The sequence below is a fragment of the Meleagris gallopavo genome, chromosome 4, assembly GCF_905368555.1.
Source record: "Meleagris gallopavo chromosome 4, MGAL_WU_HG_1.1, whole genome shotgun sequence".
Classification (NCBI taxonomy): Eukaryota; Metazoa; Chordata; class Aves; order Galliformes; family Phasianidae; genus Meleagris; species Meleagris gallopavo.
The window spans coordinates 41,053,696-41,070,483 of NC_139407.1; the positions used below are offsets into that span (position 1 = coordinate 41,053,696).

The window sequence follows — 16,788 nt, forward strand, 5'->3', positions numbered from 1 at the left end:
CACTTTTAAAGAGTTCAGTTATGTTCATCTAGTTACGTTTTTGAGATTTTTAATTCCAAGCTTTTTTTTTCTGTCCTCCTCTCTCAGATGGCCCTCTGCGGATGGCGTGCTTTCAGAATCATCCTTGTGATGTGAAATCTGAATTTCAATTCAAACAGTAGATCAGAAACTACACTTGTTCAATTTTAATGAGATTTCATTCATTTCATGCAAAGCCATTACAGTAAAATATTCTGCATGAATGTATCACTGTTAGTTACTCCAAGAGATACCAGTATGAAGTGACAATCTAGCTTTAAACATTTAGTTCCTACATTGTAAGTGGGTTTCTAGACTATTGTTATTTTTATTTTTAATATTTTAAGAAAGGTTTTTCAAATACATTCAGTATTAGCATTCTGGAAGCAGAATTAAGCTAAAGCCAGTTTTAACCACTGTTTTTCAGAAAGGTAGCAGTGAGTATGTTAGAATGTTCCCAGACTCTAAACCATAGTAATAGGCTTAAAATACTCACTAAATCTTCTCATTTTTAACAGAGTTTAAAGTTTCATTCTCAATTTTAAATTATTACTTTGGATCAGAGCTGTAATTTTTCAGAAATCAACCATCAGCCTTCTCTTCAACACTGAAAAGCTTCATTCAGTGCAGAGCCCAAAGGGGATCTAGAAACCAAAAGGTAACTTTACACCATATGGAAATCCACTGGCCTCTGACAGCAAGTTCCTACTGCCTTCATTTGGTTAACAAACATTGTAGAAAGTTTCTACATGTTGAATTCTCTATATTGAAGGGTATAAAAACCACAGAAAGAAATAAGTCTACAGATAAGACTCAACAGCACTGAAACACTTGGTGTTATCAACGCAGAAGAACTGGGCCTCTAAATTTACTGCTCTTCAGATAAGTCTTTTCACATGAGCAACAGAGCTTGTCTTCCTTTTCTTGTCTCCTCTGCTTCCTTTCTTCCCAGGGAAGTAAATAAAATTGGATAAGATAGCAAGCCTACTATCTCTGCTATCCTCTCTTCTACTTTGATTTTTTAAAGTCTCCAGCTTGCAGAGAAGAGATCTGCTGCTCTCCACGAGATCCAAAGAACCGATGGAAATTTAGGGTCGCATAGTGAGTCCAGCTGCATCTTGTAGCAACTTAACTCTCAGCTCCCTTAGATCTATTGAGAAGAATCACAAAAGTGAGGAAATCCTAAGCAGGTATTCCTCATTGAGCACTTCTAATACAGAGACTTCTTGTACTCTTACAACTCATGAATGATGCTTTCATATTCACAAGGATAGAGCTACTAACACAGTTGTCACCTATCAGTTTTTTTCATTTGTTTTTGTTTTGGCACAGATTAGGGAAGAGATATAAACATGTTAAGAGTTTTCTTTAAAACAAAACCTGACAAGCTATTAAGTTGTGCTTTTAAATGAAGCAATTCTTCTACATTATTTTTAATAGGGGAGGAAACAAACCTTTCTGTGGAACAAGTGATTAGCAATCTCAAGAGTCAAGGCAGCCTAATTACTCAAGTTGCCTCCGGTAATAAAGAAGACATAGCCTTCCAAACAGCATTAAACATTAAGGAATGTAAGCTACTAATGAAACATACTAATACTTAAGCCACTGATATACGGAGACAAATGCAGTCTTACACACAAACATAAGCAGGCAATGTCTTATGTAAGATTAAAGCATACTTATTAGATGTATGTTTAAGTGCCTACTCAGAAAGAGAGAGCGTATAAGCACATTTATCTTTGTAGTACAAGCACACAGGTGGCAAAACAATGATATTCCCTACTATGTACCACACTACTTCATTATTACTAATCAATACCGTTTAAATACAAAGTCAAATAAAATTGAAAGCTCAAGGCAGAACTGAAAATTAAACCACTCCTGTTTGGTTTAAAAGCAAAAATCTGCTTCTCACTGGCAACTTTTAGGTTTTTTCTTTTTTTTTTTTAATGATAAAAAATGAATAGTATTGAGCTTGAATCTGAAAAACGCTCATCTCAAAAGAGAACTTTTTTTAGAAAGGTTAAGCAACAAAATGCTTTGACATCATGGTTAAAAGTTAGTAATCCAAACAAGATACTTACTGTTATACTTGATTATTCGTAAGTAATTAATTTTATCCTCTTTCTCAAACCAGAGATTAATGATGATAATTAATGATGATAAGCACAGGTTACTGTAAGGAGCTGGGAATCCTGCTGGATCCTAGCTCACCTGGATCTATCAAAAGATCAGAGGCATTGCCACTGTTTTTCTGTTGGCTTTTTTTTTTTCCTGCAGATAGCAGATAACCAGTGCGTCAGGGTATCATCGAAATCACACTCCTCTATAACAATTAATGAGATACTGAATGGCATAATTAATCTTTTACAGAGCTATCTATTGCCATCTCAGAATACAAGTCCACATAAGTCCAGTGCAGAAACAAGTGCTGAGTCTCACATAAGCACACATGCTCTCTCAGGTGCTTCAAAATTGATATATCCCCTCATCCCCATACATCCTTTGCAAGGCGATCATTCAGATTAATTTCCTTTATCATCAGATTTTGCTCTCCAGTTTTCAAAAACACTTTTAATCTTCTCCAGTATTGTCACATGCAGTTTGAACTCACATGTCTTTGAAATTCTTCTATCAGATCAGAAACTGGGGAATTTGAATACCATAAAATCCAGTTGCCATTAATAAAAGAATTGAACTTAGATCATGCTGTGAAAGCTACATTGATGCATTGTGTATAAGCAATATATTAATCAAAGATCTTTATCACAGCCATTTCTTGAAATAACAGCTCAAGTAAAACTGTATACTGGTTGGGAAAATTTGTACGGACAAGAAGGAAACAGTTTCTGAGATTCTCTTTGATCAAATAAGTCTATCATAAAAAGCTTATAAACACACTTGCCTCCCACCCCTCTATTTAAACTTAAACAAATCTGTCCTTACAGTTTTTGTATGTAATCTAAATTGTTGAAAGTGAGCCTTTATTCCTCATACACAAAGAACTACCAATAACAGTGCTGGTCAGTTCCAGACCTAACGTGTTCATTTGGACCATATAATTAAATAAATCCTTGTATTTGCATTTTTCATTTTATTTTTTTCCCCAATGTATTTGACACCACCTTTGGGAAGTGAACAAAGACACACTGTCAAAAGCAGAAACCTGCACAAAATGTTACTGTTTGTTCCCCATGAATGCAGAGGTATACTTACGCAAAGAAAGAAATTCCATTGCTCTCTTGAGATTTCCTCTCCCTTCAGTTGAATTTAGTGCCAAGTTCACTCAGCTAAAATTTGGGTTGTGCCAGTATGCCAAATAAAAGTTTCTGTATGTCAGTTCTGTTACTCAGTCAAAAGTTAAATGCCAAACAAAAACATGGTCTTGTATTGCAATTTTAAAGTAATGTGAAGTAAAAAGTGATCATTCATAAAATATCCTGGACCCTTACTTTACACAATTCAAGTGCTGGTTTTGATTGAAAGTATTTGTTAAATATTTTGTCTATTATACAGCCTGATTTCTCTTCCAGCTATGTATTTTGGTCTCAAAGTTTTACACTGCTTCCCTTATATACATATCCACTCAACTGTTAACTACATTATGGCCTCTGAAGAGTCTTAAGTTCTTCTGGAAGTTTCAGATTCTTCTGAATAAATCACAGACTGAAAACTAGCTTTTACAGGAAAAGCATCAATGTAAGTAAAGTGTTCACTAGAATACTTGGATGCTCAAAAGTGCTTAGGAAAAAAAGGACAGGGTGATAGATCTACAGGACTAGGGAAGCAGCTTTATGTGTGGCAGTAAGACAGGATCAGAGAAAAATCTTAAAACAAAAGGAATATGGGTTGATTGAAAATGAGACAGAAAAGGAGAAAGACTGTCTCATTTGAAGTAGAAAATGAGACTGGTATCGAAAGTCCTATAGTTTTAGGCGGATACACCTTCAATATCTGCTACTCTAAGGAATATAAAGCAGAATTTAATCCAAGATTCTCATATGAGAATAAAACATTCTTGCAATGAATTCAACAGATCTGTTTTTGCTATTTTTGAAGAGCTGTCAAAAAAATTCCTACTTCACACAAATCCCTTAATTTCTTATATATATATATATATATATTTCTTATATATATGTAGACTTCAGAATTTCTCTATTTTATAAATAAAATTCGTTTGGGGATTTTCCACTTTATATAAGAACTCTGATTTACTTCTTTCTTTTCCTATGAAAATAAAATGCAGAATTGGTGGTTTACGTTAAATGTAGAACCACTTTTAAAAATGACTTGGTTTTCACCATGTTTTTGAAATAAACTAACTTTACAGTAATAGCAAAGCCTGAAAAATGAACTATGCAGAACTAGGACATGCAGGATGCAAGAACACAGTAATTGTGGTATACCAGCAGGCCAGTATTTGTGATCAGATGGACAGGGTTTACATAGGCTTCCATTTATCCAGAGCAACTGCTTAAAGCCATAGCACTGAGGAGAAAAAGAAAACCAAAGCAAACCACTTTTGCTCTTCAGAAATTTTCTTTGTTTGAATCACTAAGTAGAGTGAAAACAGAAGATAAATAACAAAACCAACTTTGGGGGGTTTTTTGTTTGTTTGTTTTTTGTTTTTTTTTAATTATTCTCAGTTAAGATTCCATAATCCAGGAGAAAAAGATTTCAAGCAGTAGAGTTAAAAAGTGAAGAAACACTGTAACCCAAACAACATCATGAATGGAACAGTTTCAGAATTACATTAATGACTGACAAGTACGTTTGCCAACCTATGACATAGGTGCATACTACCAAGAAAAATACACTGTTGCATCAACATGTACCTTTTTTATCTCCACAAAATTTAACCTGCAAGCAATGAGTAATGAATGAAGTGCTGGGAAAGTTATTTCTGAACTCTGACTTAAAACAAAGCAATACACTTCGTAATAAAAAAATCCTCAATTTCACTCTCTAAGTACAGAGCATCCAAATAGGTAAAGAATTTCAGGAAAGAACAATCACCAATCCTGCTTTAAAATACTGAACAATTTCATTATAACAAATTGAAAATGAACTACTAGATCAACAAAAATTAGAAACTTACTTATCCCAAAGCATCCTATGGACTTAAAAGGTAGTATTTTCAAGTTTGCAAAAGCAGCACAGTAATGCCTTCATAGAGGTCTTCACACTTCTATACATACTGTATGCAGAACTGTTAACAAACAGAAGCTGATTTTCTCTGAACACTAACGAGAAACTCAAGAATGCAAGTCATAAGGACAGGAAGAAGGACAAATCCTTTAGAAAAATATGACTTACCAGACAGAAAAGTTTAGTTGCTTCTCAAGTGCAGAGGAAGTAAAAACTTTCTGTATGTATAGATCTTGTTTATTTAGCCCTTTATGAAGGTTTCTCCCAAAAAATTAAACTCACATGCAAGAGTCTGCAAGAGAAAGAAAGAAAGAAGCTGAGCTGCTGGCTGTTTCTGTTCAAAGCACATTTGAGCTATTTTCAGCAGCAATGGGCTTGCCTACAATCAAAATGAAAATGCAATAGAGAAGAAGCAGCCTACCAACCCAAGCTAAAAAAAATTAAGACATTCATGGCAAAAACCTTTGTTCATTGTCCAAATTTTATTTAAAGAAACAGAAAGAACAAGCACTGTAGATGATAAAGAAAAACTTTTCTAAAAAAACTTTTAACTCTGTTAAAAGCAGAGTTAGAGCCTTGAAGACTATTACCTCAAGAAAAGAATCGCTATGCATTTGTTTTAATGTTAAAATGTTTATCTTGAGTTTAGTCAGGCCTAAGGTTGCTTTGCCTTCTTTATACAAAGGTTCATCTGAGAAGAATGTACTTCTATTTGTATTTAAGTTTATTATATCTGGCTGGCATAAACATCTGAGGAAAAAAGTTTTCTAAGATTTAAGCAAGAATTTTGTTTCTAGTTTTCAGCTTAAATTTCCAGTTTCAGCACCAGTGCTATTTTGAAAGCTTAGTGACCTGAAGCTGCTGACACTCTACAGGCCATACAGTGACATAACAAAGATCTTCCTGTCCCCTTCTGCTGCACCCACAAACAACCAGATGAAATTCTCATTGTGTAAAAATAATAAAAATTAATATAAAAGACCTCAAAGAGAATATACAGAGAATATACAAAGAAGAGACCCACAAGGATCACTGAGTCCAACTGCTGGCTCCACACAGGACCACCCAAAATTCAAACGCTATGTCTGAGCACTGTCCAAATGCTTCCTGAACTCCAGCAGCTTGGGGCTGAGACCACTGTCCTAGGGAGCCTGTTCCAGTGCCTGACCACCCTCTAGTGAAGAATCTTTTCCTAACACCCAACTGACCCTCTCTTCAGCCTCCTCTTCTCCGGGCAGAAAAAGTCAAGGATCTCAGCTGCTGCTCATCATACATCTTGCTCTCCAGCCCCTTTAGTGTTTTCATAGCCCTCCTTTGGAGACATAACAGTTTTATGTCCTTCATACACTGTGGTGCCCCAAACCACACATAATGCTCAAGGTAAGCCGGCATAGTATAGAGTGGAACAATCCTTCCTTTGTTCTGCTGGCAATGCTGGGTGTGATGCATCCCAGGATACGGTTGGTCCTTTTGACTGCCAGGACACAGTGCTGACTCAGATTCAACTTGTCAATCAGACTGCTTTCTGTGACAGACATAAAAGTCTGTAGTTGTACAGTGCAGAATCCAGCACTTGCTTTTGTTAAATTTTATGCAGCTGGTAGCTGCTCAGCCCCATAATGTGTCAATTCTCTGCAGACTGTCAAGGAGGACAACAGGTCCTCCCAGTTTCATGTTCTCCACAAACTAACTTACTATACTTCTAACTTTTGCTTCCAAGTTATTGATGAAAACTTAAAGAGAACTGACCCCAAAATGGAGCTCTGCATAACTTCATTTACTTTAATTGATTGAGCCCCACACATCAGCCAATTGTTCACCTACTGCATTACATATTTGTCTAGCTGCATGCTGAACATTTTGCCCAGAAGGATAAAGTGAGAAACAGTATCGAAAGCCTTACTGAAATCTCAAAAGAATTCATCAACTGGTTTTCCTTTGTCAACTAGGTGAGTGACCCTGTCATAAAACGAAATTATATTTGTTAAACAGGACTATCCCTCACACACCTATGCTTGCTGCAACCAATGACTGCATTGTCCTTCAGGTGTTTCAGTAAATCTTTGAATTATCTTCACAATTTTAACAGGCACTGAAGTGAGACGGACAGGCCTGTAATTACCAGCATCTTCTTTCTTGCCCTTCTTGAAATCTGGGGCAACATTTGCCAGCTTCCAGTCAACTGGGCCTTCTCCTGACTCCCAAGACTGCCAAAAAGTAATTAAGAGAGGCCTCACAATGACATCAGCCAGCTCTCCAAGTATCCTGGGATTAATTCCATTGGGCCGTAGGGACTTATGCTTTTAGGTGGACCAGCAAATCCCACACAAGTTTGGGAGTTTATCATTACCACAGTCATAGTTTTCCAGCTCAGGGCTCCAGGGGTCTTAGAGCCTATCATCAGTGTTGAAGACAGAGGCTAACAAAGCATTAAACATTTCTGTTTCACCTGCTAATTACTTTGAAATTTCAGACAACATAGGTAAGTCAGTGGAAAACTACCATTTAACTTTTAGGAACCTTTTCTGTTATAGAATGTCCTCTATCTTTATCTAACATTGCTTCACCAGAATAACTCTTCATATATGTCCACACTTTTAATTACTGTCACCAAAAAGCTAGTAACTTTTCTTTGAATAAAATGAACAAGATTTGATGTTACTCTCTATTCAAAACCTAAGACAGTCAAGTGTGGTAGAAATTTTAAATATTTCATTAAATACTGGACTTCCAATCATATTCTACTTAGCCAAGTAGAGTCCTTTGAAATCATTTTAGAAGACATAGATCACCTTAATGTTTAAATTTACTTCTGAAGAGTAACTATTTGAAAGTTAAACAGGATGCCAAACACAGGCTATTCAAACTACTTAAGCAATAAAACATTGCTCATTGCTAAAAACAAGCAGAAATGAGCATATTTGTTCCCAAAGACTTGTATAAAACAATAAAATAAAAATAAAATAATAGTGAAAAAAAGCTGTCAAGTGTGAAAATAAAGCATAAATTATTTTTTTATTAGCTCAGGAAAATTTTTTCCATTTGATCCCAACCATTTTTAGTGCTGTTGTAGTTAAGAGCAGCTACAACAAGAACAGAAAAATGAAACCCATCTAATACTAAATACTAGCCTGACATATTAATCATTATTGTTGTTTTATTCCACATGGCTAGTTTAGGACTGTTATTTTACTACAAAACCAACTCACAGAAGTTAAAAAGCTCAGTTTATATTTAACTTGAGGTCGATGAATAAAGACTTAAGGGCTGCAGCGGCTTAAGTTTTAGACAACATGTAATTGTATGAGTAACAGCCAGCTTAAGAGTTGTAATGATCAGGTAAAAAAATACAGTACAGTTTAAATTAACTATATGATTTATACATAACAAAACAGATGAGCCAGATGCTACATAACCTTACTGTCCTTGTTGCTTTAAACTGGTAGTTACAAGCAAAGCCAACAAATACTTGTATGGTGAATTCTATTACTATGCAAATACGAAAATAGAAGAATGTGTTCAAATCATTAGAAATATCAGTACAGTACTAAATAAATGCAATACATGATTTCTTACAGTGCAGTGTTTCTTTTCTGAAGCATCTTCTCAGGACAGTGATTTACTGCTAGTACTTAACCCTTTTTAGTACCTTTTTTTCCTCATACCCTCTCTGCAACTTGTTTTGCTTAAATGGTCTGTTATTAGTGTTTATAGCACTTATTAAGTATGACAAAATAATACCGTCTAGTTCTCCAAGAAATCTAATTATTTATAAGTTTATTACTAAAACAAGCTTCTCGCCATTACCAATATTATCACCATAAACTTTTCAAAGGATGATAATAATCATATTTCCGATTTTATAGCCATCAGTAACACCAAATTTAACATTTATCAACAATTCTTTAGTGTCACACTGCCACAATTTAATTGATGGTTGGTATTAAACAATCAAATATGGGCAAGAAGTGGTTAGCACACACTGCTAATGTAGACACTTGGTTCAGGTCCCTACAAACTCCATGACTAGGCTCCACAAGTCAGAGTTCTGTTAAATTGGAAGATGAGAGATGGAAAATTGTTCAACACGCTGATGGATAGAGGGCACTAGATGATCTCTAGACGTCCCTTCTAGCCCCTACAATTCTGCGAGTCTCCACTTCATTGATTCATACATAAGAAATATTGTTTTTCACTTGGTTCATAGATCTAACAAACACAACTGAGTCACTGAAACTTCATGTGCTGAAGAAGAGTTCTTTTGTGGAGTCAACCTGTGTACATACTAAATATGCAGCTGAATTTATACTCTATACAGCCACATGTAATTTCTTCATTCTTTATATTACTTTATACATGTCTTTATCCTGATCATGTAATAGTTATGGAAGGCATTCTAGTAATGTGATAATGTACACAAGTGAATTTTATGCAGACTCAGAATCTACGAATGTTTGTAATAGTTTACAGTTTTTGGAGACATAAAACATTAATTTATTGAAACAAAAAGCAACTATATGCATGGTGATGACAGGATGATGGCTGGACTTGTTGATCTTAGGGCTCTTTTCCAACCTTGATGATTCTATACCTATCAAGATGATAAATCTCTGGACAACTATCTGTTATTTGAAGAGAAGCCAGAAAGAGCCAGTATTACATCTTCCAGATACCTTTGACAAAACCTGACCGAGTTTCATTTATGTCCCCACATTTAGTTTTTGATATCTAAGAACACCAAACAACACAAACATTTTGTTTGAAATGGTTGCAATTTTTCAATGTTTAATATTGTACTTCAAAATCCTTTAAAAGTTAAAATATATTTAACCACAAACAAATGTACTATAATATAAGGAAACGCAAGCAAAATGAAATCACACTCATTTCAAACAAGTTATTAAAAGCATATTATTTAAAGATACAGAGCCTCGTCTTGGTTGTATGTTGTAATTCTTACAGTCAGTTTCATACCATATTACTGCTTTCCTAAAGAGTTAATAAGTACTACTTTGACTGTAGCTACTGCTGTTAAATTAGACCTAAAGAATGTCATGCCTTCTAAGAGCATTATTTCATTAGTAAAACTAACTTCCCCCGTTCCATGAGTTAACAGCTAAAAACATATGGGGAAATCAATATGAGAAGGCCTTTTTCAGGAAATAGAGAACAGAAGCCTATTGTTTATCTTGCTCTCAGTATATGCTGCTAGTACATTGTTTCAAGAACCTTATACAAGGTCATTTGTCTTTCAGAATCATTTTCCACTGAAATGTGTTCAGCTACTGTGTAAATTTGCAGGATCTTTTTGAGAGGAATTTGGTAGTTTAGCTATAAAGCCCAAAACTCATATGTATACACACATACACACACACACACACACACACATATACACACATGAGCAAGGAGTTTACACCTGAAAAGCTCATTAAAACTTACAAACTCAAATGACTGGATTTGTTCTACCAAATGCTCACATTAATTTTTTGAGCCCAAATCCAACATTACAAAACAACAACAACAAATAATTTAGCCATATCAAATGCAAGAACCAGACTATTTAGCTTAAAGACAATTAATCTGGGAGAAAGCAACGTTTGAATGACAGTCTCTCCTCTAGTTATGCTGAAAAATTAACACCCATGGACAACACGTCCCCCTTTCAATGTAGCAATGCCAGCACTATGAAGACCTGCCTGCTCCTGTGCATGACTGCCTCTCTCAGTCTTAAGTTATCTGGTCTACAAAAAGCAGAAGAAACTCATGAAAGATGGGCAAGATCCAATTCCCTCCTTTTCTTTCACAAAGCTTTACGATACAGAACATCACGAGGCTTAATGCCATTTTGTTCTTTCTTAAATAGCCAGATAGAAGCCAGGCCAGCTTTACACATCCACATTGTGAATTAAGTTTCTGTTTCAATTACCGTGACTAAATCCACCAAGGAATTTAGGCTTCTCAATAATTAACACAATGGTGTTCAGAAAACTTGCAAAGTTGTCAATTTTGTTAAGAAAAAAGAAACCTACATTACAAATCATCTAAGTTTTACCAACCAAGCAATTTTAACATTTTCTGCTACTCACACCATAGAGAGTAGAGGAAAGCAGACCTACTACAAGTGAAGTTTTCATAGCCTGAATCCCAGGGAGAAGGGAATTATACTTGTCAAATCCGTTCAACACAAATGCTCACACCAGAAGTCAATCAAACAACAGGTTTGAAAAGCAGCGGTGAGACACATCTTCCCTTAACTGCTCCTTTAGTCAGTTTATCCACTGTGCTACTACAATCCACTTGATTGCAAACACAAATGCATGTGTACAAAGACTTAAAGACATAAGCACTTTTGCAAAGCTTTAAAGGTTTCAGGCTACAGGTAGATCACACTTCAGTGTTTTAGAACACAAACTAACACTAGTAGAACCTTGATAGTTTTTTTCATGTGGTATTTTCAAGAGTCTGTGTTCAAAACAGTATCTGATTTTCAGCAAGACCCAACATTTAGAACATTTAGGTTTCTTCTGATTTAAACATATTGACTTCACAAAAATGATTGAAGTCAGACAAAGCTCACTGACATGCAATTGCTTCAGATCCAACTCTCAGACTGCTGCTCAGTTTCAAAAGAGTTGTGGCAGTTATTGATTCCTAAGGCTGCAAAGCTGACAGTTATTCCAGGAGCCCAGGTGTGTGCCATCTCTAGACTGAGGCCACTTGGACCTACCCTGTCTCTACCTTTGCTTATTTTCAGGTTGTTTACTGGTGAGAAAAGGTGCTGTCAAATTGCCTGAGTTCACCAAGCGATCTCCTGCTCTCAAGAACTCCAGGAATACTATTATCTAAACCTCAAATAAGAACTACAAGCAGTTTAAGAACAACAGAAGGAAGAGTTATTGCATCCACCAGTATAACGGGCTGAAGCAAATCCATCCCAGTACTGGTTCTTTATAAAGACCATTAACATCATTACCTCCTTTAGCAATGACATTGAATGGACCACTGGAAATGATAGCAATTACAGGCATACTTGTCCATACTTTTCTGTTCTGGGAGGTGGGATCCACTGCACACCAGCAGCTGACTAGGGAGCTGCCTAGGTATGCCATGTCTGAGATCACTAAGGCCAGAGGACAAATATTGCAGTTTCTAGTGCTGTGCTTTTCCTCAATCTGTTCCATACTCTGGCAGAACTTGAAGTAAACTTGAACTCACCTTGTGACAACATGCTTTTTACTCAGACTACATACTCTTATGCCTTTGTCTGAGCTGTTTCTGTAGATTGATCTGAAGTGACTTTTTGATAGAATTGCAGTGACAAGCTGTTTACTCACAAAGAGTGTGAAAACAAATCTGGCTTATACAAAGCAGGACATATCAGCTTATGAGAAGTTACAAATCATTCCGACTTTGGGCAGTAACCAAAGCAGCAGACAAAACTTGAGTCAGTTCTCCTATAATGCCTTATACCATGAAAGGCTTAAAGAGGGATCTTTAGGTTATTTTGTCCATCTGCTTCACTACAGCAAAATTAACAGTATGCATATAATTCCAGACAGATGCAATTCAACTGTTCCAGAAGGCATCCAACAAAAAAGATACCTCAACTGCTATAGACACTCTACTGCTTTGTTATCCACCACGTTATTTTTTTGCTAGCTCTAAGTGGTGTCCTTTACTGTAATTTAAGCTTGAAACGTTGCTGTAATTTACATCTGAAATTATCTGCTATTCAGGTGATGTAGTAGAATTAAATTCAAATTCCAAATGTGCTCATTAAGAAAAAGCAGACCCAGCTCTACCCAGTGCCAGCATCTTAACATTTCATGGTATATTGGCTTCACAACAAATTTGAGAGTCTGAAGCGTAGCCATAGCTATCAGTGAGGTTTAACTAATACAAGATGATAAAGAGGACTTAAAGAAAATACAGCCAGACTGAGATTCAGTTCAAAATCTCTTACATTGTCAGGAATCATCTAATTCAAGAGTATAGCTGAATCACTGCTTTCTTTAAAGGTGCCATGGATCCCCAACCCATGACCTCAAAGCTGGTTTTTTGGTCAGACTAAAGTTTTTCTGTTGATCTCTGATCACAATCAAGTATATGTCACCCTTGAACTTCTAGTAAGTTAGGAATGGTCTGCACACCTTAGCTAGCAACACCATGTCCTCAAGGCGCTATGAAACTAAAAAAAAAAAAAAAAAAATCCCAAGGATAGGCTTTAGCATATACCAGATCATCAGTATCACAGAGATGCAGAGATGCAGTGTATTCCTTCCCACTCACACATCAGAAGGTAAATGTAAGCATTCAACATGTAAGTAAACCTGTAATTGGTTACACCAATATTGGTTACGCCAAAAGTAGAGCTGGATGTTACTGCACAGCTGCACGCTCATACTGTCTTGAAAGAACAAAACCATAGCATTTTATTAACTGCATACAGTGACAGGCTTGGAATTTTACTATAAAACATTTCATGTCCTAGAAAACTTTGAACTGATTTTTTTTTTTGCTTAAAAAAATTTGATAGTCCAAATACATTTCTGAAACAGATGCTTTCCACACAGTCCAAATAATTAGAGACTTGTAACTTACTTGAGAGATAAGGTTTGCAAATGTGTTAGAGAAGAGGAATGACATAACAGCAGAAATCTGCTGAATGATGTATTGGTGATTTTTTTGGTGGTGAGTGCCTTGATTAATCTTTTCTGTATGATGTATAATGATTAACAGGAAGTCCTTACACAGAAAATTGTTCAATTCCTGTTCAAGTCTTCATCTGAAAATAATTATTTCCCTAGAGATGTGGCAGTTCCTCATACTGGCAGCCTGGAGCAAAAGGAAGACTTTGCTTCTAGGAAGTTCTTCAGCTTCCAAAGCTGAAGTTCTAGCAAAATGCCAACAATCCCCAGTAGATACTCTACAACCAAATTAGCCCTTGCCCACCAGGAGGATGACTCAGGAAATCAGTGCTGAGCTTCTGTTTGTTTTGCCTTATTGTTAACAGAAGCACATTAAGTATGCAGTCATTTATCATGTACTGCTTTGGCTCCTGCTAAATGACAATAAGGGCACTTTTACAGTTTTTATTTCCTATTTATGTTCCCCATGGTACCTTTAATTGTTGAACACACTATTCATTTGAAACATCTGTTTGAGCTATATCCATGCTTCTCCTAGCTGGGCAAAGACAAGCTCATGTTTAAATTGTATAAGGTGACGCAAGATATTACAGCTGCAATGCTAGTTGCTCAATGCTGATTTATCTGCAGGCCTCCAGTCATTTTTCACTAACGGAGCTAGACTTCTGCATAAGTGGCAACTACAGCAATGACAAGTATTTGAGAATGACATACAAACAATTTTTTTTGAAGAAATTTCCTAGTTTTCCTCCCTCAGCAAACTTTCATTACTGATCAGTAATGAATGCTAGTAATTAATAAAGAATTCAGAACTACAACTATGTTTTTTACCACAGGTATTCTCCCTGTGTAGAAAAAGTCTTCAACAATGTAGTTTGCTGAATAGACATAAATCTAAAGTAACACTTTCTTGCTAACTCAGATTTTGGTAGCCAGTACATGGGCTACATGTGTTTTTCAAGAGAAGCTATGTATGCATCTTATGAAAGCCAGACCTTAAGAGATCCAAACTGGCAGAACAAAAGCCAGCACCAAGGAATACAGAGAAAAACTCCTGAGAACACTCTCAAACTGTAACAAATTGACAGTTAAAATTATATGACTAAGCTTACTTTGCATATTTTGTTAAAAGAAGCAGTACCTCTCTATCATATCATGAACCTAAACCCATGGTAGTTGAAGGAACTTGAAGAGCAGAAATGAAAGTATTGCTCACAGTCAGGCAGATCTTAAGGTATGTGAGATCTGGAAGTAATAGCATAATCTAAAGCAGTTATTACATAAACTTGTACATTTATTAGGTAATTTCCTCTCTGAACAAAAAAACATACGGAAACGTGGATTTCCCTTTCTAGAAACTGTTTACTTCCTGATAACTTTAACATCATCTGTTTTTAAAAGTCATCCACTTATTAATTATAAAAACCTCAGACGATTTGTCTCAGGGTTTTTTGGTTTTTCATTACCTTGGTTCTGGTCAAAACAAATTCCCAATTCTAGTCCTGGGATAATGATCAGACAAGATCTGAAAAGTTCATACTTGAAACTAAAGGATGAAGTCAGTGACTTCTGCTATCCTCTGTTTCAAAAATGGCTTGAAAACTTTACACACAGATAAGAATTTCAAACAGTTGAAAGGCAAGTTTTCTCTAGTGAATTTACACCAGAATAAACTTTTTTAGATTTCTGTCTTACGTCTTAAAAGAGAATGCAGAGATAATAACATTAAATTGGCATTGTACACAAAAACATCACAAGTAAGGACATTTGAACATCTCAGCAGAAGTATACTTAATACAAACTTAGTATTCAAAACACATTTAGCTTGTTATATTGCTTTGCCTTCTGCTATGGACCGTCTGACATGCAGTTTAAGTTTATTTGATTCTTCTGACAATTAAAGAAATTTCTCACAAGGAAAATATTAGGAAAGCATTTAATTTATTTTTACAATAGTCAGATAAACTGAGTACCACAACAGTATCCCTCAAGATGTGTTTCACTTGCTTCCAAATTACCTGCTACATGAAGCCTATCCACAGAATTACGTTATTCATTGCTTATGGAAGACAGCCACTGACAATCTCATTTTGATAGTGATATACAAGTAAGTATCTATTTGAAATATCTAATACTTTCTTCTGAAGAGAGAGCAGTCAAGAGTTGATTATTTGTGTCCAAGTTTAAACAGCACGAAGGACTCAACTGCAGAAGGAGATTATTTTGTTTTCAAATCTGCAAAATAATTAAAATACCTGTGTACATACAGAGACTAAAATACAAGAAAAATCCATGGTATGTGCTGGCATTCTGTGTGTAAGTCAGAAATTTGACTAGAATGAAAATAATGACATTAGTTACTCAAGGAGCCAGCTCATTTTTCCTCACACCTGCTTCCCTTCAATCTCAGGAACAACATGGTTGTTTTTGTTTGCCCCTTATCAGGAATGCTGTTGTTTAGGCTTCAGTCATAACACAATTTGACTACAGTATCCAGGCCCCTGGTTTTCAGTAATACCACTTTATGATCAACATAAAATGTGTCCCAAGAGACTACTCTGGCTTTTTGCTTTGAGGCTGTGACACTTGTCTACTCTGGAGCAGTAGGTATACACTGTCCACTAGCAGGCACACAGCTGCCTCTGTGCCTTTCCACCACAGCAGTTTTACTTCCATCTCTTCCCTTTTTAGAGCTTTCTCAATTCTTTGTCTATCTCCTCCTTCAACTCCCAAAGCTCTCATTGCAACTTTGTACAACTTCTCCACAGATTTTCCCACATATTCTTTCATTGTAACAGATAGTATCCTTTTAACACAAGAATACTTCTCAAGTTCATCTATAAAGCTACTATTTGCTTGTTCTTCAAACCCCTTCTAAATTTTTAGTTTCTGCTAAGCTTCCTATAAGAAATTAGGAAACAACTGGTATTATAGTTGAGTGATCAGAAACATTTGTTAATACATCTGTTTTTCA

General features: G+C 35.8%; 1 protein-coding gene across 31 annotated transcripts in view; it reads right to left on the minus strand.

Annotated features, from left to right (window-relative positions):
- SORBS2 (sorbin and SH3 domain containing 2) overlaps nt 1–16,788 on the minus strand; it is a 153,224-nt gene that overhangs the window by 122,587 nt on the left and 13,849 nt on the right. For 23 of the 31 annotated variants that reach the window (XM_085222981.1, XM_085222997.1, XM_085222984.1 and 20 more), the window contains one exon: nt 5,335–5,458. The exons of 4 other annotated variants lie outside the window; for them this stretch is intronic. The gene's annotated coding sequence lies outside the window, so the exon portion shown is untranslated. Of the gene's footprint in view, nt 1–5,116; nt 5,228–5,334; nt 5,459–16,788 lie in introns of all 31 variants that reach the window. 4 more of the 31 variants (XM_085222983.1, XM_085222988.1, XM_085223000.1 and 1 more) reach the window with 1 other exon arrangement.